General features: G+C 40.5%; 1 protein-coding gene across 12 annotated transcripts in view; it reads left to right on the top strand.

Moving 5' to 3' along the window:
• The window catches only part of NF2 (NF2, moesin-ezrin-radixin like (MERLIN) tumor suppressor), an 80,126-nt gene that overhangs the window by 2,353 nt on the left and 57,722 nt on the right, over positions 1-20,051 (top strand). Inside the window, exon 1 of one of the 12 annotated variants that reach the window (XM_019426611.2) lies at positions 7,723-7,744. The exons of the other annotated variants lie outside the window; for them this stretch is intronic. The gene's annotated coding sequence lies outside the window, so the exon portion shown is untranslated. Of the gene's footprint in view, positions 1-7,722; positions 7,745-20,051 lie in introns of those variants that run through there. 12 annotated transcript variants of the gene reach the window in all.

The following is a 20,051-nucleotide window of genomic DNA, read 5'->3' as shown; positions in this document are numbered from 1 at the left end:
TACTTTGTAGAGCAAATTATGCCCCAGGGCATAATGAAATAATAGAATAGTAAAACACTATTAATGGAGTTTAACAGCTGGGTGCAATCAGGGGAAGGAGAAGGAGTCCTACTATACACTGTCACTGCAGGATGACTGTGGCCATAACCAAATTTGTGCCTTCCTGAGGAACAACATCATAGGTCTTAATACTATGTGAAGGAAATAGATTTCACTAAAATATTCCAGCCCATCACTAAAGAAACAAACAAATAACAATAATAAGCCTTAGGGCTGGGTTGGGGAGAAACAGTCCAGTATCTATATTATTTAGATAATATATTATCTAAGATGTCTGATTTCTAACAAAAAATTATGAGGCATACAAAGAAACAGGGAAATATGACCCATACAGTGGAAGATTAGCAACAGAAATTGCCTGTAAGAGTGACCAGATGTCAGATTTAGCTGAAAAGATTTCAAATAGCCGTTACAAGTATGTTCACAGAACTAAAGGAAAACATGATTAAAGAAGGAAGATCTAATGACATTTTTTGCATCAAGTAGAGAATATCAGTAAAGTGACAGGAATTATAGAAAAGAAGCAAATGAAAATCATGGAGTTGAAAAGTACCATAACTGAACTAAAAAATTCATTAGAGGGGCTCAAAGTAGAGAAATTACCCTGTTTGAAGAGAAAATTGTAAAGATTATGCAAGCTGAAGAACAGAGAAAAAAATGAAGAAAATGTACAGAGCCTCAGAGAAATCATTAAAAGCATATGTGGAAGAGGAATACCACAAGAGGAAAGAGAAAAAAAAAATATTTTAAAAAATAATGGCAGAAACTTTCTGAATTTATGGAAAAACAATAGTCTTGACATCCAGGAAGCTCAATAAACTCCAAAGAGGATAAATGCAAAGAGATCCACAAACAGAAACATCATAGTAAAAATGCTGAAAGTCAAAGACAAAAAATCTTGAAAGCAGTAAGAGAAAAATGACTTGTCACATACAAGAAAACCCCAATAAGATTAACAACTATCTTATCTGCAGAAACTGTGGAGTCCAGAATATTCAAAGTGCTCAAAGATAACATATTCAAAGTGCTCAAAGAAAAAAACCTGTCAACTTAGAATCCTATATCCAGCACAGCTGGATATTTCAAAATGGCTATTTCAAATATGAAGGTGAAATACTTTCTCAGATAAAGACAAACTGGAGATGTCGCTCAAAGACCTGTCTTACAAGAAATATGAAAGGAAGTTCTTCAGGCTGAAAACAAGTGCCTTTAGATAATAACTCAAGTTTACATGAAAAAAAAAAAAAAAAAAAAGAGCACCAGGAAAGGTAATTATATAATTACAAAAGACAGTAGAAATGCATATTTTTCTCTTCTGATTTATTTATTTCAATTTTAGAATGAGTGCATGTGCAAGTGGGGGAGAGGAGCAGAGGGAGAGAGAATCCCAAGCAGGCTCCACACTCAGGATGGAGCCCAATGCAAGGCTTGATCCTACGACCCTATGGTCATAACCTGACTCAAAATCAAGAGTTGGATGCTCAACCAACTGAACCACCCAGGCACCCCTTCTTCTAACTGACTTAAAGAGCAATTGTATGAAATAATACCTATATAATGTGCTGTTGGGCCTATTACTACAAACGTAATTTATGGGTGGTATACTTGCCAATAACAGCACAAAGGAGGTGGATCGGAGCAAAGCTGTAATGGGCTAAGGAAATGGCCACAAATGGTAAAGTAATAACTATAGCAATGTATTGTTGGGTGTTGGGTTTATAATTTTAATAGATGTCACGTGTGTGTGTGTGTGTGTGTGTGTGTGTGTGTGTGTGTGTGAACAATATGTATATTTATATATATGCAACAATGTGTATATATTTTATATATGTAACTATATATATAATTTTAGTAGATGTCATACACCCCCCCCACATATATATATATATATATATATATATATGAACAATAGTTTACAAAAAAGAGGGAAAGGACCTATATAGGAATAATATTTCTATATATCACTGGAATTAAGATAGAATAGTCTGGGGGCTCCTGGTGGCTCAGTCAGTTGAGCGTCTGATTTCGGCTCAGGTCATGATCTCACGGTTTGTGAGTTTGAGCCCCGCGTCGGGCTCTGTGCTGACAGCTTGGAGCCTGGAACCCGCTTTGGATTCTGTGTCTCCCTCTCTTTCTGCCCCTCCCCCACTCACACTCTGTCTCTCTCTCCTTCAAAAATAAATAAACATTAAAAAAATTTTTAAAAAAAGATAGTATAATCTGAAGCTGATTTTGGTTAAGTCAAGATTATCTGGTAAACCCTAGAACAACCACTAAAAACAAAGCAAACCCCAAACACTTAAAAAGTATAGTGAAGGAAACATTAAATAAATTTAAATCCTTCATTAAAAAATATTCACTTAATGAAAAAGCAAGTAGTAAAGGAGGAATAGAGAAACAAAAAAGACATGAAACACATAGAAAACTAAACTAAAATGGCAATTGTACACCAAATAATTAGATAACTTAATGAAATGGACAATTTCCTTAAAAGATGCTATCTACCGGGGCGCCTGGGTGGCTCAGTCGGTTAAGCGTCCGACTTCGGCTCAGGTCACGATCTCGCACTCTGCGAGTTCGAGCCCCGCGTCGGGCTCTGTGCTGACAGCTCAGAGCCTGGAGCCTGTTTCAGATTCTGTGTCTCCCTCTCTCTCTGACCCTCCCCCGTTCATGCTCTGTCTCTCCCTGTCTCAAAAATAAATAAACGTTAAAAAAAAAAAAAATTAAAAAAAAAAAAAAAGATGCTATCTACCAAAATTGACTCAAGAAGAAACAGACAATCTGAATAGACCTATAACAAGTGAAGAGATTAAATCAGTAATAAAAATACCCACAAAGGTCCAGGCTCTAGGTAGTAGAGGCGCAAATGGCTTCACTACTGAATTCCACCAAACATTTCAAGAACAATTAATACCAATTCTTAACATACTCTTCCAAAAAAAAAAAAAAAAAAGAGGAGGGAATACTTCCCAACTCATTTTATGAGGCTGGCATTACCCTAATACCAGAACCCAACAAAGCTATCACAGGAGAACTAGAGACAAGATCTCTTATGAATATGGAAGCAAAATGGGGCACCTGGCTAGCTCAGAAATTACTTTAAAAAATACATGGAATGGGGTACCTGGGTGACTCAGTTGTTTAAGTGTCCAACTCTTGATCTCGGCTCAGGTCATGATCTCACATTTCATGGGGGGCTCTGCACTGGAATTGTGGAGCCTGCTTGGGACTCCCTCTGTCTGTCTGTCTGTCTCTCTCTGTCTTTCTCTGTCTCTCTCTCCCCTTCCCCTTGCTGGCTCTCTCTCTGTCTTTCTCAAAAAAAAAAAAAATATATATATATATACATATATATATACGTATATATATGTATACATATATATATATGTATATATATATATATGTATACATATATATACGTATATATATATGGAAGCAAAAATTCTTAACAAAACTATTAACAAACTGAATCCAACAACAAATAAAAAGAATCCTACATCATAACAAGGGAGATTTATTCCAGGAATTCAAGGTTGGTTTAACTGAAAATGAATTAATGTGATACATCATATCAATAGAATAAAAAACAAAAATCATATGATCATCTCAATGGATGCAGAAAGAGCATTGACAAAATTCAGCAGCATTTCATGATAAAAAACACTCAACAAAATAGGATTAGAAGGGAACTTCCTTAACCTGATAAAGAGTATCTGTAAAGAACCCACAGCTAACTTAGTGAAAGAAGGATGTTTACTTGCTAAGATCAGGAACAAGACAAGGATATCTTGCCACTTCAATATTGTTTTGGAGGTTCTAGCCAGGACTATTCGGCAAGAAAATGAAATAAAAGGTGTCCATATTGGAAAGGAAGAAATAAAAATATATTCACAGATAACATGAGCATGTATATAAACTCTAAGGAATCCCCTAAAAAAACTATTTGACCTAATAAACAAGTTCAGCAAGATTGCAGGATATAAGAGCAATGTACAAAAATCACTTGTAATTCTATATACTTGCAATGAACAATATGAAAATTAAGAAAATTCTATTTATAATAGCACCAGAAAGTATAAAATACTTAGGAGCAAATTTAACAAAAGAAGTATAAAACTTATACTCTGAAAGTTGTAAAACATTGTTGATGGAAATTAAAGATGATCTAAATAAATGGAAAGACATCCTTTGTTCATAGATCACAAGATTTAACATTGTTAAAATGGCAGTATTCTCCAAACTAATCTACTCATTCAACACCATCCTCATCAGAATTTCCATTTACTACTTTGTAGAAATTGATAAATATTCTAAAGTTTATATGAAATTGCAAGGGATCCAGAATAGCTAAAAATATCTTGAAACAGAAGAGCAAAGTAGGAGGACTCATACTTCCTTATTTCAAAACTTACTACAAAACAACCATAACATAATAGTACATAACAGTGTAGTACTCACATAAAGATAGAGAGATATTGATCAATGGGGTAGAACTGCGGGTCCAGAAATAGACCCATACTCTATGGTTGCCTGAGTTTTGACAAGGGTGCTAAGACTATTCAGTGGAGGAATGAATAGACTTACCAACAAACAGTGCTGAAAACTGGACAGCCACATGCAAAAGATTGAAGTTGAACCCTTATTCTGCACCACATACAAAAATTAACTCCAAAGACCTAAACGTAAGAACTAAAACTGTAATACTCGTAGAAGAAAATGGGGATAAATCTTCATGACTTTGGATTTGGCATATGATTCTTAGATATGACAACAAAAGCATGGGCAACAAAAGAAAAAGTAGATAAACTTCATTGAGATTAAAAACATTTGTGCTTTGAAAGACACCATCAAGAACATGAAAAGAAAAAATATTAGCAAATCATAGATCTCATAAGGGTCTTACATCTAACACATATAAAGAACTCTTATTGCTCAGTAATGAGAAGCAAATAATTCAAAAGTGGGCAAAGGAGGAGCGTCTGGTTGACTCATTCGGTAGAGCATGTGACTCTTGATCTTGGGATTGTGAGTTCAAGCCCCACGTTGGGCATAGAGTTTGCTTAAAAAGATGGGCAAAGGATCTGAATAGACATTTCTCCAAGGAAGATACACAAATGGCTAATAAGCACATGAAAAAATACCCTCATTAGTCATCAGGGAAATGAAAATAAAAAACACAATGAGATACCACTTTACCACAATGAGAGCCAACCACCAGGATGACTAGAATCAAAAAAAGGCGTATAATAACAAATGTTGGCGAGAATATGGAGAAATTGGAACCCTCATACACTGCTGGTGGGAATGTAAAATGGTGCAGCCACTTTGGGAAACAGTCTGGCAGTTCCTCAAACTGTTGAATATAGAGTACCATATGACTCAGCAATTCACTACTAGGTATCTACTCAAGAGAAATGAAAACATATGCCTACAGAAAAACTTGGACACAAATGTCCGTAGTGACATTATTCATAATTGCTAAAAGGTGGAAACAACCCAAATGTCCCTCAACTGATGAAAAGGTAAACAAAAGGTGGTATATCAATATAATGGAATGTTATTTGGCACTAAGAAGGGATGAAATACCAATACATGCTACAATATGGATGAACCTTGAAAACATGCTAAGTAAAAGAAGCGGTCACAAAAGAACACATATTGTTTCATATATTTCACATAATTATTCCCTTGGAAGGATATCTAGGGAAATAGAAAGTAGTTTTGTGGTTGCCTAGGGCTGGGAAAAGTGCAGGAATACAGAAATGATAGCCAAGGGGTACAAGGTTTCTTTTTGAGGTGATGAAAATATTCTAAAATTTACAGTGGTGATGGTTGCCCAACTCTATGAATATGCTAGAAACCATTGACTTGTGCACTTTAAATAGGTGAATGTTAAGGTACATGAATTATATCTCAGGCTATGTTAAAGAAAATGCAGCCTTTGGCAAAATGGAAACAAAAGACATGACTTTATTCCAATAAAACTATTTGTGAACATTGAAATTTGAATTTCATATAACTTTCACAAGTGATGAAATGTTATTTAAAAACTTACATTTTGTTAAAAATGTAAAAATTACTCTTAGCTCTCAGATTGCGCAATAATAGGTGGTGAATTAGGTTTGTGTTGTGGACCGCAGTTTGCTGATCCCTAATCTAAGTTTCTTTTTTTTTTTTTTCTTTAATTTTTTTTAATTTAAAAACTTTTTAAGTAATTTCTACACCCAGTGTGGGGCTCAAACACACAACCCTGAGATCAAGTGTCACATGCTCTACTGACAGGGCCAGCCAGGCAACCCCTGATCTAAGTTGCTAGTTGACAAACGTTGTGAGAGGGGTGCCTGGGTGGCTTAGTTGGTTAAGCATCTGATTCTTGATTTTGGCTCAGGTCATGATCTCGCGGTTCGTGGGTTTGAGCCCCGCATCTGGCTCTGTGCTGTCAGTACAAAGATTCTCTCTTGGGGTTCTCTCTCTCCCTCTCTGCCCTTCCCTCACTCTAGTGCGAGTTATCTGTCTCAAAAATAAATAAACTTAAAAAAAAAGAGATAAATGTTGTAAGAGATTGTGAGAGACTGACCGGTAAGGAAAGGGATTTTGTACGAGATTTCTTCAGCCATAGTTTTACCATGAAAATCTCTTCTTTTTTTTTTAAACAGACCCAGACCCAAAGAGGATGTACAATATTATCAACTATAGCAGTGTTCTAAACACTGGCACTGTTGACATTTTGGCTGGATAATTCTTTGTTGTGGTGGGGGCTGTCCTGTGCATTGTAAGATGTTTAGAAGCATCTCTGGACTCTATCCACTAGATGCCAGTAGCACCTCCCCGTGCTCCCCGTCATGTCAACCAAAAATGTCTTCAGACATTGTCAAGTGTCCCGGCGGGGGGGCGGAGGGGGAGAAGGACACCCTTCTTTTCTCCCTGCCACCATATTGAGAACCACTGGTCTATAGAAGAAGATAAGAGTAGTGATATTCAGAGAGGCATAATGGTATAGTATAGTCTGTCAAACTTATATATGCCAGCAAACGGCCTAGCATCTTGATGAAATGAGAATTCTCATTCTGTACTTATGCAGTAGGACTGAGAATTCTGCATTTCTAACACATTCTCAACTCTCAAACAGTGATGGTGCTGCTAGTCCAGAGAGTTGCAAAGCATTAGTGGAAAGTGCATAGTCTTTGAAATAAGTTAGACCTGGACTTGAATTCCAGCTGGACTTCTAGCTTGGGTAAGATACTGAAGCTCTTTGGACCTCAGTTTCCACATCAGTAAAATGGAACTAATACTATTGACCCTGCAAGGTTTTATAGGGATTCCTGGAATACATAGTGCCAGGCAGAAAGGAAGAACTTAGAAGGGAGTATAATTGGCCTACAGTAGGAGGTGCAGGTCACTGTGGTCACTGCCCTGTTGCAATTTGTCAAACAGTTGCATCTCATTGACTTGCCAGTGGAAATACCTGTTTGTAAACGAAGATGTTCAGATATTCTGTTGAAAGTTATGGTAGTTTGACTTATGATGATAGAGCTCTGAGAAACTATTAGACTTTCTCCTGCCCTATTTTTATGTTGTACATTAACTGAGCAAGGTGCCGATACCAGGAGATGGCAGATGCATTTTGAAAAAAAAAAAAAAGAAGCGGAGAGATGGTACTTGAGGAATTCTTCATTGAGGCATACAGGTAGGTGGTGGTCCAAGGAGGACTCAATTTCAGAACCAGTGTTAGTTAACATATGAATCATGTTACCTTATGCTAATAAGTTCAGACTTTTTTGCCGCAGAGGTAGGAAATAAATCTCTTGCACTACTTGCTGCATTGCACAATTGGCTTGATGTTTTAGAGGATTTTTCCACTTGAAATATTTGATATTTGTCATTTTGAGAAAGTGGGTGCTGAACGTAATTTGCCAGGAGGCTAAACGGTTGTGTTATTTCTTATCTAGGCTGGAATTTTACTCTAATAATTCAATCTATCAGTAAGAAGAGCCAAATATGAAAAATTTCTCAAAATTGAGTTGTGAGAGATTCTAATACCATCTTACATTGGAAACAAAGCCGCCTTCTCCTGTTGGTTGTTGATATCCCAGATGTTTTCACATACCCCAGTGGGATTGTGATTGGATTAAACACCAACATTACAGATCATTCCAACATACAAATGGACATAAAGTAGAAACTTTGGAAAGAGGAAAACAGAAAGAACTCTGGTGTTTTCAGTAAGATGTTACATCGCAGACACCCCAAGATATAGGTAAATGCTTCTCTTCTAGGATGCAAATCCCCAAAGGGCAGTGGTGGTCATTTCATTGCTTAGTTGTAGATAGTAATGGGACTCTATATGAGGGCACTGAGAAACTTCTTATTTCAGAAGAAAGGTTTCTGCCTTATCTGTGGGTTCTTCCATGGGGGTTAAGCAGTCCCCATGGATGGCATGGGTGCCGCACATCTAGGACGTGGGCAGTCCGAGGTGAATGATGGATGCAGTTGTGCTGGTGAAGGGTGAAAGAAGCAGGGTATATATACTGGCTGGTGCTGCCATCTGCTGGAGCCCATATCTGCTCTTTTGTAGGAGGAAGGACTAGGGAATAGCAGCTACTGTGTGCCAGGTGCTGTGCTAAATGCTTTACAATGTACTATCTCACTTGATACTTGGAATAGATTCACTTACTCACTCAACAGATATTTACTGAGTACCAGTGTGGACCTAGTGGTGATCAAGACCTGCTTAGGATGGAGATCCTGTCATTGGCTTCATTTTCAGAGTGGGAATTGGAGGCTCCAACAGGGCAAATAGCCTGCATAAAGTCCCAGCAGAGCCACCGTTTGTTCTGAGAGAGAAAGAAGAGGACAGTGGGAGAATCTCAATAATGACCGATGAGGGGCACGTGGGTGGTTCAGTGGGTTAAGCATCGTCTTTTAATTTCAGCTCAGGTCATGATCTCACAGTTCATGAGTTTGAGCCCCATGTTGGGCTTAGGAGCCTACTTGGGATTTTCTCTCTCCCTCTCTCTCTACCCCTCCCCTGCTCATGCGTGGGCTGTCTCTCTCTCAAAATAAATGAACATTAAAAAAAATAATGACCAAGAGGCTAGCAGTCACTTATTTGAACCTCACAACTAGGTTTTCAAGTCAGTTGGGAAGGTCTTAGCTCAAGTTCCAGTTTCCTGTCAGGGCTCTGAAGCAGCACAGCCTAGAGGTTATGAGTGTTGTCTGGGGAGAGCATGGTCTTAGGATCCTGATCCCTGGTTCTGCCCTAACCAGTTCAGCACCCTTAGACAGGTTCCTTAATCCTTTCAGATGCCTGTTTCCTCATCTGTAAAATGGAGAGCATAATAATTCTTCCTGTATGGGGTATTGGTACTGGGATTAAAACCGAGTCATTATTGGTAAAGTGCTTAGACTAGCACCTGGCACAGGTAAGTTCCATATACAGGTTATTACATAAAAGGAAGTAAATCCAGGGCCTCTCAGCATTTGGCTCCCTTTCCCAGGCTCTCCCACACTTCCTCACTTACCCTTTTTGCTCTTGGCCTGTTGTCCTGGTTGCTGTTTCTGGAAAGTACCTCTTTTCATACTGCTGTGCCTTTGCATAGAATGTCCTTCTCACTTGTCTGCTGGCACAGATGTTCTCATTCTCCTTCTAGGTTCTGCTCAAGTGCCCCCCCCCCTTTTTTAAATGTTTATTTTTGAGAGAGAGACAGAGTACAAGTGGGGAAGGGGCAGAGAGAGAGGGGGACACAAAATCTGAAGCAGGCTTCAGGCTCTGTGCTGGGGGCTCAAACTCACGAACCGTGAGATCATGACCTGAGTTGAAGTCGGAAGCTTAACCAACTGAGCCACCCAGGCACCCGAGTGTTCCCCCCTCTTTGTGCCCAAGACCACCACATAGCTACCAGTGATGGGGGTGAGATTCAAACCCAGGTCATCTCTCTTCCAGGCTGGCTGGCTCTTTTTCTGTTAAGCTATGCTACCCACATAGGAAGCTCCAAGTAGAAAAAGGAAAGAAACCATTAGAAACCTGGAGAGAACTTTGATATTTGGTAAACAGGAAAAAGAAAGTAGAAATAAGAGATTTTACAAAGAACTTCCTAACTCAACTATTTGTCTATGGTATTATTTTATTTATTGCAATTGGTGTAAGATACCATTTCAAAACCATTTTGTAAACTTGCCAGTGGGCTTAAGTTTTTGGCTGGTAGATGATGTGACTGACAGCCTCTGCTAAATTGCCTCAGTGTCTGGTTTGTCTTTGAATCAAATGTACATTTTCCATAAGTGAATCCTTTTCACTTGCCATGATCTACTTGGAATTCCTTGCCTTTGGCTTAAGATGAAGCTTATTTTGCAACAGTTAAATATTTTCTAGTTGCATATTTAACAAGCTTTGTGGTCAGAATGTTCTTCCCTATATTCAGCCTGATGTCTTCTCTTAATATTTGGTGTGTCCACATGAATAACAATTGGTTAACCCTTCTATTCTGAGGCCTTTTCATGTACTTTGAAAAGTCAGTTATTTAACTTCTTTGAAGTCCACCTCCTTCTCCATCCCCTTTCCCCTGTGCAGCTCAGTTTTGGAGTACCTAATATTTAGGGCATTGGAGCACATAGAAAGATATTTAAGAGGGAGGGTCCCAGATTTCCAGGGTGCTCATAATCGAGTTAGAGAAACAGGATACACATGAAAAGATAATGCAAAGGAGTCTGTCTATCTGTCTGTCTATCTATCTATCTATCTATCTATCTATCAGATGAGGATGTGTTCCTGTTGAGAGAGAGAGAGAAGAAAAACCCTGCAGTGGGGTAAATAGGGGAACAACTGCCCCCAGGGATTGAAGGAAGGTTTGTGTCCACAGATAAAGGGGAAGAGTGTACGGATCAGTGGATGTGACCTGAGCAAAGGCAATAGTATTGTTTTGTTTATTGCAATTGTTATAAGATACAATCCTGTGGTTTGAGGTAGAAGAGAAGAGAGATGTGTTTAAATTCCTAGGTTCAGGACAGATACTAGAAGCCTTTGAAGGCCAGATTAAGGAGCTTGTATTCATCAAATGCAGTGGGGGAGCTTTGAGGTTTTTACTAGGAGAGTGATTTAAAGTGGTCTTAGGGCACCTGGGTGGCTCAGTTGGTTAAGCATCCGACTTCGGCTCCGGTCATGATCTCACTGCTTGTGGGTTCGAGCCCCGTGTCAGGCTCTGTGCTGACAGCTCAGAGCCTGAAGCCTGTTTTGGATTTGTCTCCCTCTCTCTCTGCCCCTCCCCCACTCACATTCTGTCTCTCTCTCTCAAAAATAAACAAACACTTAAAAAAATAAAAAAATAAATAAAGTGGTCTCCACGCAGAATGATTTGAAGTATTTGGGGGTGGGGTTGGGAAGAGTTTGGAAACAAGGAGCCCGGTTAGAAGACAACCTCTCTGGGCTGGGTGTCACATGGAAACCTGAACTAGCTGGAGCCTGGGACAAAACTAGGCTGAATCCAAAGGCGTGGGCACCAGGAGGATGAGGCCAGGGCTCAGGGTCTTCTGTGACAAAGAGTGAGCAGGAGACCTATTAGGCCCAAGATTCAGGAGGTACTGAGGTCTAGAGCCAGTCCTTAGTTGTCAAGGCCAGCCAAGCAGGAGGCAGTTCTTGGGTGAGACATGGCCAGCCTTGGGTTCAGGAGGTCAGCTCACTTTCCTCTGTCTGGTCCGGGGCTGTAGTCAGGGTGTTACTTGTATAACACCAGGGAGAGCCCTGAAACTGGTGCTTGAACCCCTGGCTTCTAGGCAGAGCTGCTCTGTGTGATCTTGGGCATGTCTCTTCTTTCCCCCAACCCAGGCCTCAGTTCTTAGGGTGAAAAATGAGAGGAAAGAATTTGATTTCAAAGGCCCTCTGCTTTAACATCCTATTTTAGGTGATCTGGGCAGAAGCAGCTCATTGCACACCTCCCCCTTTCATATTTCCTTCTTAGGTAGGAAGCCATCTCAGGATTTGAGCATGTAGGTGTGAGAAAAATCTGCTGGAGGACAGGAACAATATTGCTTAGGGAACAAGAGCTGACATCCCGATAGAAGGGGTAAGTTGGTGTGGGTGAAAGCCCTGCCACTGCCACCTGCTGCCTGAGTGATCTTGAACTCCCTTCTCTAAGCCTCAATTTCCACATCTGTAATATGAGGAGAATAATAGTATTTTACTTACAGGATTGTTTGAAGGCATGAGTGCAGTGGACCTTTATAGACACTTAGCCCAGGGCCTGACTGTAGTAAGCACTTGGTAGACATTAGCTTCTCATGTGATCACGAGTTGGGGGTGTGGGAGTAAAGAGGAAGGGTCCCACGCTGGAGGCACTACAGATTTTCTCCTTTAATCATTTTTATTTTCTTTGAATCTTCTTCAGGTTATCCACACCTTTGTAAATGTAGGCTCTCTCGACTCCAGAATTAGTCTAAATATAATGAGCTTTATCCTACACCATATTTCTGTTTAAGGATCTTTTTTTTTTGTGATGTGCTATATGATTGATCTCTTGATGCCCACTGTGATAACAGGATTCTTTTCTGATTTCTGCCATATTTGTTTTCTGTTCTTTTGTCCCCAGTGTGTCATTTTTCTCTGTTCTTTGTTTTTGACGACTTCTCCAATTATTCATGCTAGTTTTGCATTTTGTCCAAGAACATTTTTGGTGCTTGTTTATTTTTAATTTCAGAAGTTAAAGGCATTTGAGGTCTTAAAAACCCAGAGTTGAATTTTCTCAGAGCTGCTAATCTTTTTAGCCAGCTGGTGATGAGGCTTCTCTGGTTTGTTACAGGATGATGTGTGTCATCCTCCTGTCTTTGCTTTGTCTAATTTAGATTCTAAATCCACATGTTTTAGTACATTTTTAGCACATAAAAATTTATTACCAAACTGGTGCTGATCTCAGGGGAAAAAAAATCTTTAATCAAATCTTCAGTCACCAGTGCGGAGACTCAAGGTGCTTATCCCAGCCTAGAAATCACTCCGGCCACCACTAGGTGGGGTCAGAGAACATCATTTCTAAAGGCATCGGGTCCTTTTTCTCTTCCAGCCCTCAACACTATTTGACTTTTTGCTTCTTTGCAAAAAAAAAAAAAAAAAAAAGAAAAGAAAAGACTGAGCTTTGGAAAAGTCACAAAAGCTCCTTGTGAGTTACATTACTTATGGTTCCCCCATCCACCTTCCCAGTTTCAATCTTTAGGCGTTTTGATAATTTGACTTTCAGATAAAACTTAAAACTGAAGCCCAGAGTAATTACTGAACTTATCTGAACTGATCTGTAGTTTTAAATTCAGCAACAGTGTCTTTATCTAGTGTCCTACTCATATTGACTGGAGATTAAATCAGTCTCATAAATATGTTAAAGAAGTCTTCAACCCACAGTCGTCCTCATCCACCTGCAGACATTTTTACCAGCCCTGTATGCTCCTACCTATACCTTCCAGTGTTGTTAAATCAGTGTCCTAATCACTGACCACTGTGACAGGTCAAGCTAGAAACAGAACCCGAATGTTTACAATTTCTTTCTAGGCTAGAATTGGGGTTCTCCATGAGCTCATTTACACGGATGGATTATGCTCCAGCTGTTTTGCCAGGAGCTTTTTTGAAAGAGTGTGCTTTTAAATACAAACTGTAATTTTTGTGATATCCTGGGGCAGGAGGAGTTAATCGGCTGGATAATACTTAGTCATGGGTTGTGTTTCGGTCTTCTAGTTTGTTTGTTTTTTGATATTTATTTATTTATTTTGAGAGACAGCGCACACATGAGCGAATGTGGGGGAGGGGCAGAGAGAGAAAGAGAAACCCAAGCAAGCTCCATGCGGTGAGTGCAGAGCCCGATGTGGGGCTTGAACCCACAAACTGTGAGATCATGACATGAGCTGAATTCAAGAGTCGGATGCTTAACTGACTGAGCCACCCAGGCATCCCTCAGTCTACTAGTTTTACCTCACGTTTAGACATTTAAAATTTAGCTCTGTGTCTACCTGCACCAAGTGTTTCCTGTTTGTAGCTCTCTGCAGAATTATTATTCTCAGTATTTCAACATTTTGTGATTATTGATAATTGCTGCGTATCAACAGGGTGCTAGGTGCTAAAAAAGTTATTTTTCAGTCACATTACAATGACCATTTTTGTTACATTGAGAGTTTATTATTAATACAGCTCTTGATTATTAGGAGTAAGGAGCACAGTAGCAATGGCAAACCCTGAGTAAGGAGAAAGAATGTAGAAAGCACACATAAATTAAATGTTAAGTGTCATTTACATCCCTGAAAATGATTTTAAGATATAGAATGGAATGTTAAAGGATTAAAAGAAAATTATTATAACAGTGGAAAAAGTGCTACATGGTTTATACAAAACCATCTCAAGCTCATAGACTCAGAGGGTGTTAATCCTCAAAGACCACTTGATGATTGTGGAAGCTGAGACCCAAAGAGGTTAAGTGACTTTCCCAACACAGCAGGTTTGGGTGTTTTATAGCTATTTGACAAGGCTATGATTGCTCTCATGTTGTGAGCTAAATTCCAAAGATAGAGATTGTCTCCTTTGCTTTTGGGGGACTGTATTGCTTTTATAGCACCATAACTGTATTGTTTCTTTTTGCTCTGTCAGCTGACTTTGAAATGCCTCATCTTTTTTCATAGCATCATAAAATCGGGACCTTGCACAGAGGTCATAGGAGATTGACAGAGGAAGAAACTGAGGCCCAGTGGAGTTGCATGGCTCACTCAAGGTTATATATAGGCTTGTGTATGGTAGAAGTAGAGTTTAGGATACAGATCCCTTCTCTGGGTTCACTGCTGCTCCCATACCTTCTTTCCACTGTAGCGGGAAACATGCCAGAAGCTACAAACATAAGGACTTTTTTCCCCCAGAAAACTATAATTCACTTAGTTTTGAAAGACTTAGAGTTTAAAACCTCCATTTTGTGGCTTCCCAAGGTGCTGTGATTTGTTTCTTAGTAGTTTCTTTTGTTCTATGGAAATTTTTCTTGGTTGGCTCTCCAAGATTTGGATTTCTTTGCCAAGGTATTTTTAGAGAAAAGAAATCAGTGTGTCACCAAAGGGGGAAAATGTATACCTTAAGGCCCAATTATGCAATTAGAATTTTAATAAGGAGTATCATAAATTCTTGCTTCATTGCAATCATTACTTAGAAGACTGTTCTACTCAGAAGCCTCATCTACTTATCATCATCATTATCATCCACATCATCAGCCAACCACAAGCACTTATGGAGTGGCCACAGGTTATGCAGTACTTGCTTGTGTTCTGGGAGACTTACAGCATGGTGTGTGTGTGTGTGTGTGTCTGTGTGTGTGTGTATGGTGTGCATAGTAAACCTTGCCTTCAAGGAGTTTGTGATCTGTAAGACTGGAGGAAAGACAGGGATCTTGGAGAAAGACAAACACCTCATTTTCCCCGAGTATATAAAGTACATACTGACTCATGTACCTGGCGTTGTATGGGGGAAGGGGACAATGGTGAGATAAAGGAATGGACCTTAGTAAGGTCTGGTTCTGGATAAATGGAAGCAATAGGTTTGCTGACTTGGGAGGGCACAGGCTGGGTTGTAACAGGGTAATTGGTTGGAGAGAGGAAGTAATTGGTGGAGGGCCTTTAAACCATTAATTTAAACTTTTTTTTAAAGGTTTATTTATTTTTGAGAGAGACAGAGATTGAGAGCACAAGTGGGGAAGGGGCAAAGAAAGAGAAGGAAAAAGAGAATCCCAGGCAGGCTCCATACTGCCAGTGCAGAGCCCGATGCAGAGCTCGAACCCATGAACCATGAGGTCATGGTCTGAGCAGAAGTCAGACGCTCAACCAACTGATCCACCCAGGCATCCCTTGAAACCATTAATTTAAATATATTTGGCATACTAACAGATGATTGGGGGATTAGGAGAGGAAAATTACTGGCTGCGTTTGATTATGGCAGAAACTGACAGGCAAGAGATTGGAGGTGGTCTTTTTTGCGAAGAGGTTTTTGCCCAGATTTAGATGAGAAATATAGGGGTTGTGTTTGGTAGAACAGAGAAGTTGATCTCTTTTTTGGAGTGTTCCCTTTTCCCTTGTGTTGGGAAATAATGGCTGATTAGGTGTGAGGTGTCCTTTAATCGTGACAGGAAACGGCTCAATAGTTTTGCAATTTCGGTTCATGAGACACAAGAGCCCACTTCTGTGGTGTGATGGATGATACCACACCTTGAGTCTGGGCATGTCAGTTTTACACCTTCATTACTATACTTGTTTATCCTCTTTGATTAACCAGAATAGATTTAAAAAAAAATTTTTTTTTTGATGTTTGTTTATTTTTGAGAGAGAGAGACAGAGTGCAAGCGGGGGAGGGACAGAGATAGGGAGACGCGGACTCCAAAGCAGGCTGAGCTGTCAGCACAGAGCCCTATGCAGGGCTCAAACCCACAAACCATGAGATCACAACCTGAGCCGAAGTTGGACACTTAACCACCTGAGCCGCCCAGACACCCCAACCAGAATAGATTTTAATGGAGCCCATTATTCACTTACTGCACAGGAAAACCATTGTTACCACTTTTTCCATTGTGTTTATCTTGTAAATGGAAGTATTTGGTATCTATTTTTTTTCAAAATGGACAAATAGAAGTTATATTTAGATTAGCATCTTAAATTTTTTAGACTTTTTAAAAAATAAATGTTTATTTATTTTGAGAGAAAACGAGAGCGTGTGCCTGCACATGCATGACCGTGAGAGGGGCAGACAGCGTGGGGAGAGAGAATCCCAAGCAGGAACCATGCTGTCACTGCAGAGGCCAACGTGGGGCTCCGTCTCACCAACCTTGAGATCATGACCTAAGCCAAAATCAAGAGTTAGACGCTTTACCAACTGAGCCACCCAGGCGTCCCTCTAGACTTACAAACTGGTTCTTGTAGGCCAGCGATGACTGCAGAAGTCAGTTAGGGGTAAATGTTAAGAGAGGAAATCACAGTTATCCTTGGTTTTCCATTTCTGAAATAGTGGTAAACACATGGCCCATGTCCTGAGCCTGGGGAGGCACAGTTCCTTCATTGCTCTATCTGTAAGGGGGCTAACCTTTTGACAGTTTTTATGGCAAATACTAGGGCAGCTTGTGAGTTAAACCCTAATAAGCAAATGCTGGGTTTGTCACTTCTCTTTCATCTTCTGGAAGAGACAGCTAATCAAATAGCATGCCTTGTGCGGCTAGTCCCCCAGACCTCTATGAAATGGAATGTTGTTTTCCCTGGTTGCTTTTTCCAGATTTGAGTCTTCTTTATAAAGCCGAAGTTTCTCTGTTGTCTTAATTCTTCAACACTTCACAGATGGTGGCCAAATTCAGTTCTCTTTCTTTAAGAAAGTTGTCATCTTCTAACTGTGGCCGTTTCCCATCATGGAGCTGGTTTCCTACTGACCCTCCCCGGGTTTATCAGTGAGTAAGTGTGATTGTTGGTGGCTGCATGACCCAGAGAAAGCAGTGGGAGAAATGCAATGTGAAGTGTCGAAAGTAAAAAACAAATGGTAGTTTTAGGGTTGTGAGTCTAAACCTGGCCAAGAGATGCTATTCATAACATTTCCCCGGTTAATAGACCCCAATCAGCGCTGTAGGTTATTGGTGCCAGTTGCTTCCTACAACAGAGAAGTGCTATGTTCCTGCTGTGGAGGGTGAGTGCTTAGTGCTATTTACTTAAAACATCCTAGGTTGATAAATTACAAGCACTTCACTTTGGGTAAAGCTCATAAATCCCGCCCCTACGAAAAATAACAAGCTGACAGCACTTAGTCCCGTTTATAAAGTTCATACGCATCTATCTTTGATGCAGGCACAAGTATATATCTATGAAATAGCACTGCAGCCTGTTAAAGTAATGGGAGAGCACAGCCACAGAGCCAGCAGCATTGTCCTTCCAGGCTCACTACCATCAGCCCCTCTGCTTGAAGGGCACCTCGAGGACAAGGCTTGCAGAGCAGGAGCTTGCTTGCACACCATGGAGTCCAGATTTGTGCTTCTTCCTGCCTTCTCCCTGCAGATCACCTCTCTCACTCCTGCCGCCTCCCTTTTCCTGTCTGCAAAATGATTGTCTGCCTGTTAGCGTCCCTGCTCTTCATTAGGCCGAGATGAGGCACAGAGCTGTGCCGATGTGTGGGGAGGAGTTTGAACACTTAGGCCAGGTGGAGAGACATGGGCCTCAGTGAACACTAAAGCATCTGTTCTGGAAAAAGAACAGACCCTAACAAAAAGACCTTTAAGTAGTGTAAGGGCAAAGCCTGGAAGGCTTATGTGCTATCAGGTATCAGAAAAGGAAATATTTTAATAAAAAAATAAATATGAGACTCATCCCACTGGCCGTGGGATCTTCTTAGAGATCTGGCAGGTGTCATTATGGGATGCGTGGCTGCTTGGAACCCATGACTGAGCAACCTGCTTCCTAATCAACTTGTGGAGAGTCCGAAGTGTCACATGCATCGGGCGGAAGCTGCCTATTCAGTACCGCATTGAACATTCAGTACTGCAGATAGTGTAATTATGCTGCTTGTCAGATAGATACTAACTAGAAAAGTGCAAAGAACATTCCTTCACTTTGCAACAGCTTGGACCCAAGCGGCAGACATGCTGTTCCCTCTGGCTGGCATGACCTCCCTTTCTTCAGCCCCTTCACCAGAGTATCAACTACTGCCTGGCTTCCAAGACCCAGCTCAGACCGTGTCTCCTCAGGGAAGCCCCTCACCCCAGGCCCCCAGGCCCGAGCTGTGTTTCCACAGCACCGTGGTCTGTTAGCCTTTACCAGGTTGCATTTTTGTTATCTATTTACCTACCTGTCTTCCCTGTCAGACATGAATGGGGACAGTGTCTTGTCCTGAATTCATCATTTATCTCTTGTGCCGAACATAATGACTAGGATGTAATGGGTGCTCAATAAGTGTTTGTCAAATGAGTGATAGCATGGTTAGCTCGATGAGAATTGATGGTGCCCTTTCTGATCTGTCATCCATCATCCATGGAGTGAAACAGGACCAGGAGGCTTTACATGGCACCATTTGAGAATGTAAGGAGAGGAGGTGGGATTAGAATGAATAATGACCACCCTTTATTGAGTATTTACCATGAGCTGGGCACTATATTTACTAAGTATTTAGGCTTTTAACATATATTAATGTACTTAATCCTTAGATTAATCTGCTAAGACAGGGTCTGTTTATTATCCCCATCGCGAAGCACAAGGAAGTTCAATAACCTGCCCGAGGTCACACAGTGACAGCACGGAGATTCATACTGATGTTAGACAGCTATCTATCTGTGCCTCTTAGACTGGTTCCTGGAAAGAATTAAGCCCTAATGTACAGAGGCATCCATCTTAGGTAATGATTCGACTTCTGTATATCTGGAATGATATGGTTATGTTTTCTCCTTGGGGAAAAGGGAGAAGACAGTCACCCGGATAACTTTTTGGGTTCTGTGGTGAAAGTGAGAGGTGGAGTTAGTTGACAAAGAATTGGTGTTAGGTGGCAGTTTGGGTCCTTGCAGAAGCACAGCAGTAATTCTCCAGTCAAACTGAACTACGGTGCTTTCATTTCCTACACGGACCATCTAAGCTTTTTTGCCTCTAGACCTTTACATATGCTGTTCCCGTGCTTGGATCACACTACCCTGTTCACTGTTTCTTCCTCAAGCCCAGTCTTCACTTGGCTCCCGTCTCCCACCATGAGAGTTAATTTAGATGCCATTCTTCCCTGCCCTCGAAGACAGTGTCCCTTCCTGGGGGTCCCTATTGTGGCACTCACAAGTGTTGTAGTGCTAGAAACCACGCTTGAAGTTGATTATTGTGTGTAGGGTGAGGGAGGTGACTGGCTCATGTCCTAAGCTCATTTTGTAAGAGCAGAGACTGTCTCTTTTGTTCCTTATTATCTTCTGTACCTTGAGTGGTGCTTGGACACAAGGTGTGTTCATGAAATATTTGTTGGAGGAGTGGATGCATGGCAGCTAATTTTGCTTTAC

The sequence above is a fragment of the Panthera pardus genome, unplaced genomic scaffold, assembly GCF_024362965.1.
Source record: "Panthera pardus isolate Hobbes unplaced genomic scaffold, ASM2436296v1 HiC_scaffold_15, whole genome shotgun sequence".
Classification (NCBI taxonomy): Eukaryota; Metazoa; Chordata; class Mammalia; order Carnivora; family Felidae; genus Panthera; species Panthera pardus.
This window is presented reverse-complemented; position numbering and strand designations above follow the sequence as displayed.